This window comes from Triticum aestivum, chromosome 2B (genome assembly GCF_018294505.1).
Source record: "Triticum aestivum cultivar Chinese Spring chromosome 2B, IWGSC CS RefSeq v2.1, whole genome shotgun sequence".
NCBI classification, from domain to species: domain Eukaryota; kingdom Viridiplantae; phylum Streptophyta; class Magnoliopsida; order Poales; family Poaceae; genus Triticum; species Triticum aestivum.
Window position 1 is genome coordinate 798049412 of NC_057798.1, and position 8187 is coordinate 798057598.

General features: G+C 45.5%; 1 protein-coding gene across 1 annotated transcript in view; it reads right to left on the bottom strand.

Annotated features, from left to right (window-relative positions):
* Window positions 1-8063: 8063 nt before the first annotated feature.
* LOC123047506 (tRNA-specific adenosine deaminase TAD1) overlaps window positions 8064-8187 on the bottom strand; it is a gene marked incomplete in the record, with an annotated part of 3806 nt that continues 3682 nt past the window's right edge. The window contains 1 exon segment of the mRNA XM_044471076.1: window positions 8064-8187.

The window sequence follows — 8187 nt, forward strand, 5'->3', positions numbered from 1 at the left end:
ACGTAAGAAAGATGTGCCGACGTTGCGCTAGTGGTGGTGCGTATCTACATTGTGGATGGGCGGCGGGGAGCGGCGGCCACTAGATCCGGCCATGGCGACATGGGTGAGGGTGTGGGAGGGGGGGTCGCTGGCTAGATGGAGGACGATGGGGGATTTGGGGGGAGGGGGCGGAGAGGCGTGCTTTGCTTTTACTCCGAGCCCAAGTGGTTGAGTAAGTTCACTCGCACGAAGCGGCAAGGAGCAAAATTGGATTTTACGGGATCGGCTAGGTTCAGTTAGAGAAGTAAAACCGGATTTTTACTCCCCTAACCGGTTTTAGGCGATCGATTGGTCACCGGTCTGCGGACATCGATGCGGGAATCGAACATCCAACCATATGCGCATATATTTCAATTGGATTTCAACATAGGGGATAAAAGTCGTGCAAATCGGATGACTTTTCATATAAACCGAAACACAATCATTACATTTCAAAAGAAGTTTCCGAAACTCACGTGGTGTGTGGTAAACTAGATACGGAGATCGGGCGGCGATAAGGATGGGATCATGCAACGCCGCAAAAGAGAAGAGAGTTCAACCCAAGACGACGACGACGACGACGACGATGATGAAGAAATAACAATAACAACAGCAGCAACCATTGTTTTAGTAACTAAATTAATGTTTTATACCCAACTGAAATCAAAGGCGCCGCTCTATTGGTAATTGGTAAAAAAGGAAAAAAGATGAAGAGGAAATGAACTAAAACGAAATGCACGGCTCAGAAGGATGGAGCTCCGGCTCTGGTGACGAGCGAGCAGTACACGCCGAGTGATGTTCTGGTGAATACTCCAAAATCGAATTGGTATAGACAAACTTCATTTTTGGACTTGGGAGCTGGAGTTTGGCCTGACATGTACGTCAGTCAGCGGTGCGGTCAGCCGTAGAGCGGAAGCAGACAGCGGTGCGGTCTCGTACGTCACACGTACGTAGTATAGCAGTAGAGCGGCAGTATTTTCGTACGGTATAGCTCACAAATTAAGTTAAAGGGGTCCAGGTTGTATCCACCTGCTGCATGCGGCCGCCAACTTGCCACGATGGGATTCTTTTTTTTTTTTTGAGGGGTCACGATGGGATTCTCGGGATGGATGGATACACACGCACGCACACACATGCTGCACGCGTACTCCTGCCATGTTCCAACATCTTGCTCAATGTTTTCTACGGTACGTAATACCTGTATTTGTTTTATCCTTTCATTGAACAACTTAAATATTGTTTTACTGTTTTTTTTTCCTTTCGGGCTTTGATAAGTGTCACACAGTTGGCATGAGCATATGACAACTTCGAACATTTTTTAAAACATGTTTAGTGATGCGAGCATGATAAAAAAAATCGAATCACAAGTTTTAGTTTTTTTTGGAGTTTGTTTTTTTCCTTTTTGGATGACAACTTTTAGTTGTAAAAACATCGGGACGGGAGTGCTTCGTGCCACACGTGTGACACTTACGATTTACGCGCGGACAGAAGATGTAGTAGCAATGCGAGTACCGTGCCAATTAGCAAATGGCAAATTAACATGGCATCCTTCATCTTCCCTTTCTTTCAGCAGTAGAAAGAAATGTCTAGTTTCCTGGAAGGGGTAAGATGGTCCTTGTGCCTGTTAGAACTTAGAAGATGGTGATGGCACACCAACTAAAGATCGATCTGAGTGGCCGTAGTACGTTACGTACGTGCCCCCAGCTAGCTGAAAACATGGCAGCAAGTACTACTTACCAAGTCATGTCACAGATCCTACTTACTTTTTCCCCTTGAAGAGGGGCTAACATTTTATCCAAAGAAAATATGTTGTAGTACATTCTTCTCTTCTGGCAGAGCAGAGGATGATGGTACACCACACCAACTAAACATCTCAGTGGTGCCAGTACTAGTCATCAACACACACAAAAAAGAAGAAGAAAAGAAGAAGCTGTGATCAATGATAGCACTCATGCCACAAGCAAGCAGGTCTTCAAGGATTCAAGGCAGTGCATGTGCCCACTTGGGGCCAGGCCTTTTTGGTCTCCTCCATCCTTCTCTCCTTGATGTTAGGGCATCTCCAAGGCGGACCCGCAAACCTTCCATAACCGTCCGGACCCCGCTGTCCGGCCAGCGGAAACCATCCAACGCCGACCTGCATCGGTCCGTTAGACGGTCCGGACGCCATTTCTCCCGCAAATTGGAGACAAAAGTGTGGGAGGTTTGTGGGAATTCGAACACCTGAAACGTCGCTTCCGACACCCCCGGCCCAACCAATCCCCCCTCCCAATCCCATTTCCTTCTGCTCCACCCCTTGTCCCCCTGGCTTTGCATCCGCACCCTCCACCTTTGCCGCCGCTGCTGCTCGTCTCCGACAGCCACAGTGGCACTGCCGGACGTCCGCAACCAGCACCGACGCACCCGCTCGCCGTTCCGATAGAACTTTTCGCCCTGGAGCCATTGCACTTCTTCCTGTGAGCAAGTGCATGAAAAGTTTCACGCAGGAAAGCACATTGCGCCCTACGACGTGTACATCATTCAACCATGCAATGTGAGGTCGTTGTCGTATCACTGGCATGCTATGCAGGTCAGCGTCATCAAGTTTTGTAACTTGGTTAGTCAGCTCGAGGCAAGGTGGCCATTGCACGCAGACATGGAGGAGATGATAAGGTTTACTTTCTCTTGCTCAACTTACGCCGCCATGGTGTACCACAAGTCAGAGCGACGGCCACTTACATGCACACACTGTTGGATAAAGCTGAAGCGGAAAGTGGAGAGGCTGAGGCAACCATGATTCCAACACCTGTTAGCCCCTCCTAAGCACGATTAGATTGCACAAGCAGAAAGTGGTTTAGAGGACAAAAGCATGGTACTTAGCAATGATCTATCCAGGAAGCAAGCAGATGCTATGCCGGTGGCCTTTTTGATGACGCGATGCTTTTCTAAAGTAGGAGCCGGTGGGTACTGTACTAGTTAATTGTCAAGGAAGGTGAGGTGATGATTAATAAAAAAAAAACAGAAGAAGGCTCTTCTGATGATGCTTTGTCACACGATAATGCATGCACGCACCAGTTAAGAGGTTCCAAGCATATCAGACAACATGCATAGATTCTCGCTGCGGAAACTGGATTATTGTCGAACTGCCTCCTGAAACCAGGCTGATAATTCTGTTTTTGTCTGGTTTGTTCATAGGCGGCAAACTGAACAAAATCCACAACTTGTAAATGCTCACCAATTATTATCAACTATGTGTTTCAACTCATGTTAATTAACACAAAGAAAAGATTAAAAAGTGTACATTTTATTTTACTTTGTATCTTCCGACGGCGGTAGCTTGAGAGCCCACCGAGCGGGACCGCCGTGTGCGCACCAACGCAGGATCCACTCACAACAGGAAGCTCCCTGTGCGGAAAGAGAGCAGGTCCCACCGCCGCCCGGCGGCGAGGGGGGAAGGGGGAGGAGGGGGTGCTTTGGCGGCGGGGGCAAAGGTCCGCCCGAGTCGCCTCTAGGGGAGGCGACGCGGTTTCTGTAGGGCTATGTTACTACGGTCCCAAAGGGACAGTTCGATGGTAGAGCGGGAGAAGGAAGAAGCGAAGTCTTTCTGTCCATGAATAAGTGTACGTTTGGCGGCATTCAAAATTTGTCACAAGAAGTGTACTTCTGTCTTCCCTATGTACTTTAAAATTGAAAAAGGTACTTCTATCTCATAAAGTCTTTGGATTTATTTGAGAGGGAGAGAGAGGAGAAGCCACATGGTCTTCTCACTTTTTACATGCACTTAGCTCATTGATGGTGGGGTAATTAAAGAGGAGAGGGATGATGACTTGCACCTTCCAAATGAATTTTTACTCCACTGAATTGTCTGTCCTAAAAAATTTATATGTACATTTATTCATGATCGGAGGAAGTATGAAGTAAGGGAGGGAGAGACTGAAAACTCATGTAGTTTATGGCAAACTAGGTACGGGCATCGAGCGGCGATAAGTGTTACTCAAAAGAGAAGAGAGTGAACCCAAGGCGGCAGCGGCGACAACAACAACAACAACAGTTTTAATAACCATTTTACGATTTACTCAACTGAATTCAAAGACGTCGTTCTATTGGTAAAAAAAAGGAAAGAATAAGACAAAAAAAAAGGGACTAAACCGAGGTGCAAGGTTGAGAACGAGGCAGCTCCGTCTTTGGTGACGAGCAGTACATACACGCTGAGTGATGTTCTGGTGAATAATCCAAATTTGGATTTGGAGCTGGAGTTGGCTTGACATGTACTGTACGTCAGTCAGCGGTGCGGTCAGTCGTGGAGCGGAAGCACACAGCGGTGCGGTCTCGTACGTCACACGTACGTACAGCAGTCAGCAGTAGATAGAGTAGCAGTATTTTTGTATAGCAGCAGCAGTAGCTCACAAAGTAAGGGGGTCCTCCAGGTTGTAGCCACCGGGATGGGATGGACGGGTACACACGCACACACATAATAAAATAAAGTCTTTGGATTTATTTGAGAGGGAGAGAGAGGAGAGATGTATGAGTAGTGTCAGTCACTGACAATAGTAGTATTGTCGGGCCAATCGGACCGACAGTTGATTTGACTAAAAAAGAATACCAAAAACTGAAAAACCCCAATACAAAGAATATACTCCCTCCGTTCAGAATTACTTTTCGCAAAAATGGATGTAGCTAGATGTATTTTAGTTCTAGATACATCCATTTCCGAGACAACTAATTCCGAACGGAGGGATACATCCATTTCCGAGACAACTAATTCCGAACGGAGGGAGTACATGTGTGTGCGCAATAGCTAGCACGAATCATAAAACCAAATGTGTGGTAGCGGATGTACCGCTCCATACCGCTGACACTCAAAACGACTTTCCGATTCAAGAGCCACCCCGTCCAATAGCTTTGATTTGGTTCCTCCCTCCCGCGTTTAAAGTGCAGTTTTGTTGCGAAAACCCAATTCGGTGTCCAGCCTCATCTGCACCCGGTCAGAAAAAAAACAAAATAAATACTAAAGAAATTAAAAAAAAAATCAACTTTTTCTTTCTAAAATAGACAATTATATGCGCGAGGTTCGCTCTAAATTTCAACTTATTTGGACACCTGAGCAGCTCTCAGCAAAAAAGACAAATTCAAGAGGGAGGAACTACCACTACTTGGGTATATCATACATTTTGAGCAGAGAAATGGCCGCAATCCCAAGAAGGCTGCCTCCTTTCGGACACCAAGCTTCTTTGCCGGTGGATGTGCTCCTGCGGTCCATAATCCAAGCAATCTACAACAAAAACATAACGGCACAACGGCATTGCCAAGAGGAGAGGCTCTTTTTACTCACACGCAGGAAGTTCTCAATGGCATCGTAAAGTTAGCATAAAGTTGAGTCACTTATTTTAGGACGGAGGGAGTACTACCCTGCTGCTACAGAAATGCCACAAAAAAAAAAAAACTTCGGCGGAGAAGTAGTGCTTGTTTTGTTTTGTGGGGGCACACCACACTTTGCCGGTGAGTCTGCTTGCATGGTCTAGGAACCGAGGAAAAACGCATATCCTTGGAGATGTTTGTAGGTGACATTTGCCATCCATTGCAGTGAGTGCCGAGCTAGTCTAGTGGCGGTGTGCCCCCCTACCATCTCTCTCCCTTCCTGCATCTGCAATCCTTCCTTCATGCCAAGAGAGTATGAATGCTTGTTTCCTATACTTTCCTTGGGCTGGCAAACCAAGCCAAGCCAAACCAGAGGCTCATCTTCATCTTCATCTTCCCTTTCTTTCTTTCAGCAGTAGAAAGGAAATGTCTGGTTAGTTTCATGGAAGGGGGATGTTTGTGATGAATGGTAGCACTCATGCCACAAACAAGCAGGCCTTCTGGTATTCAAGGCAGTGCATGTGCCCACTGTTCTTTCTGGTCTGCCTGCTGCCTCCCTCCCTCCAGCTTTCCCTCTCTGATGTTGCCACCTTTTAATTCTCTTCAGCAAACTCATCATCAGCAGGTACGGTGGTCCCATCCATGTCATCAGCAGCCATGGCCACCCTCTTATCCTCCTCCTCCTCCAAATAATGTAATAATTTCAGCATTACCAAAATGCAGAGAGGCTGAGGCAACCCATAATTGCAACACCTGTTAGCCTCTGCTAAGCATGATTACTTGATTAGATTGCACAAGCAGAAAGTGGTTTAGAGGACAAAAGCATGGTACTTAGCAATGATCTATCCAGGAAGCAAGCAGATGCTATGCCGGTGGCCTTTTTGATGACGCGATGCTTTTCTAAAGTAGGAGCCGGTAGGTATTATTTAATGGGAAAAGAAGGTGAGATGATTAATAAATAGTACTAATAAAATAATCCAAGGAAAGAAGAAGAAGAAGGCTTTTTTAATGATGCTTTGTCACGCACCAGGTTAGGTTCCAAGCATAACAGACAACATATGCATAGATTCTGGCCTGGGGAACTAAGTGGATTATTGTCAGTTAACAGTAGTATCCTGGAACCAGGCATATATTTCAGGTTTTGTCTGGTTTGTTCTTCATAGGCAAACTGAACAAACTCCACAACTTAAACATGCTCACCAATGTTTGTTTGTTTTGTCTTTCAACATTGGTCACTCTCTCATGTTAATTAGCACAAAGAAAAGATTAAAAAGTGTTCCTTTTTTTCTTCTAACTTTGTATCTTCTGGCGTTATGTGTGTGAGCTGTGAAGCAGCAGGCAGTGGTGACCAGTACAGCTTCCTTTCCTTTCCTTTGAGGAGATCCTAAGCAACACCACTAGTGTCCTCTACTTGGTACTCACTTGCACCATACCACAAATCCCACTACGGCCAACTCGCACTGACGACTGGTTGCTCTGGCTTGCAACTGAAGCCTATCCTGCATCCAGACAAGCATACAAAGCAAAAAAACAGACGGAAAATCTCAAGGATCTACTGCTACTTTTTCCTCCTTGCAGTTCTTGCCCAGCTCCTAGTAGCTAGGAAGGGAAAAGAAATTGCTGGAAGAACAGTGGGATGGAGTACTGGAGTCAGAATCAATCAGACACCTTGGAGTGATGTGTTGTAGTTACTAGACCTAGATGTCGATCCTGATGTAATGACAAGAGTACTGTGCTCTAGACTACACTTTTGGCCTCATGTGTTGTCGACTAGCACCACTGGTCAGAGGTGAGTTTGGTGTGGAGTATTATGTGAGAGGGAGGGCCATCAGCCACTCCCCACTTAATGATAGTAGCTACTTACTGTAGAACATTGCTCATGGACATCTCTTAGGTGCTATAGGGCCATGCACCAGTGCCTATCATGTCTGTACATTTTTTGTTTCATTTCTGTTCAGCTCATCACCGCACAGGCAATTCCACACGTTGTCGTTGTTTTTTAGCCAATCAGAAGATGTGGAGGAAGCAAAATACCAGTATGCTACAACCAAAACAAGATTTCCTTTTGGCTTATATAGTATCCCTCAGATTTCCTTGCTTCTACAGCCTACACTGATAGATGATGGTGAAACTGTCCTGGTCTAATAAAGGGATATACAGTGGGTAAAAAAAAGATGATTTTATCCAAAACAGGTCTTGTTTCTCAGCAGCTGCTACTCTTAACCCTTTACTTTGCTTTGTTGACATCTGCCTAAAAAGAGAGATCATTCAGGTAATGCGTACCTGGTAATTACCCTTGTGACCACTCCCACAGAAATTTGTGACAAACCGCGCCAGTTTTCACGGAGAGGTTTGGCCGCAAGTCCTCTGAATCATTGCATGATCTTGGATGTATGGTGCTAACAATAGTGTGCTTGCAATAGGTCCACAAAGAAGCTACTGTAAGCTTGAAAGTTAGACCTCATTGGCACTTGTTATCAAAATGAACTTGCAATAGTGTCAACGCCTGTACATGATTGGGAAGAGAAGAACTGTCAACTGTAAATCAGTATCTTAACAGGTCATAAAAGTACTGGAGAGTGGTACAGCAAAATACTGCTCTGTGTAACTTCAGACAACTAAGTGGACTGTTCCTTGAGAAGTGGCAAAGTCTACTATTTTGGGACATTTGAGACAAACATCACGGAGTGAACATATTTATTGTATGCCGATTGCTTCTCCTTTTCTTCTTCTCTCCAACAATTAAAAGAACAAGAGTTACATAGTTACCAATCCATATAAACACCTTACAATGGGTTAGATGATTTGCCCCAGGGTTGTTTCAATGACCAGTGG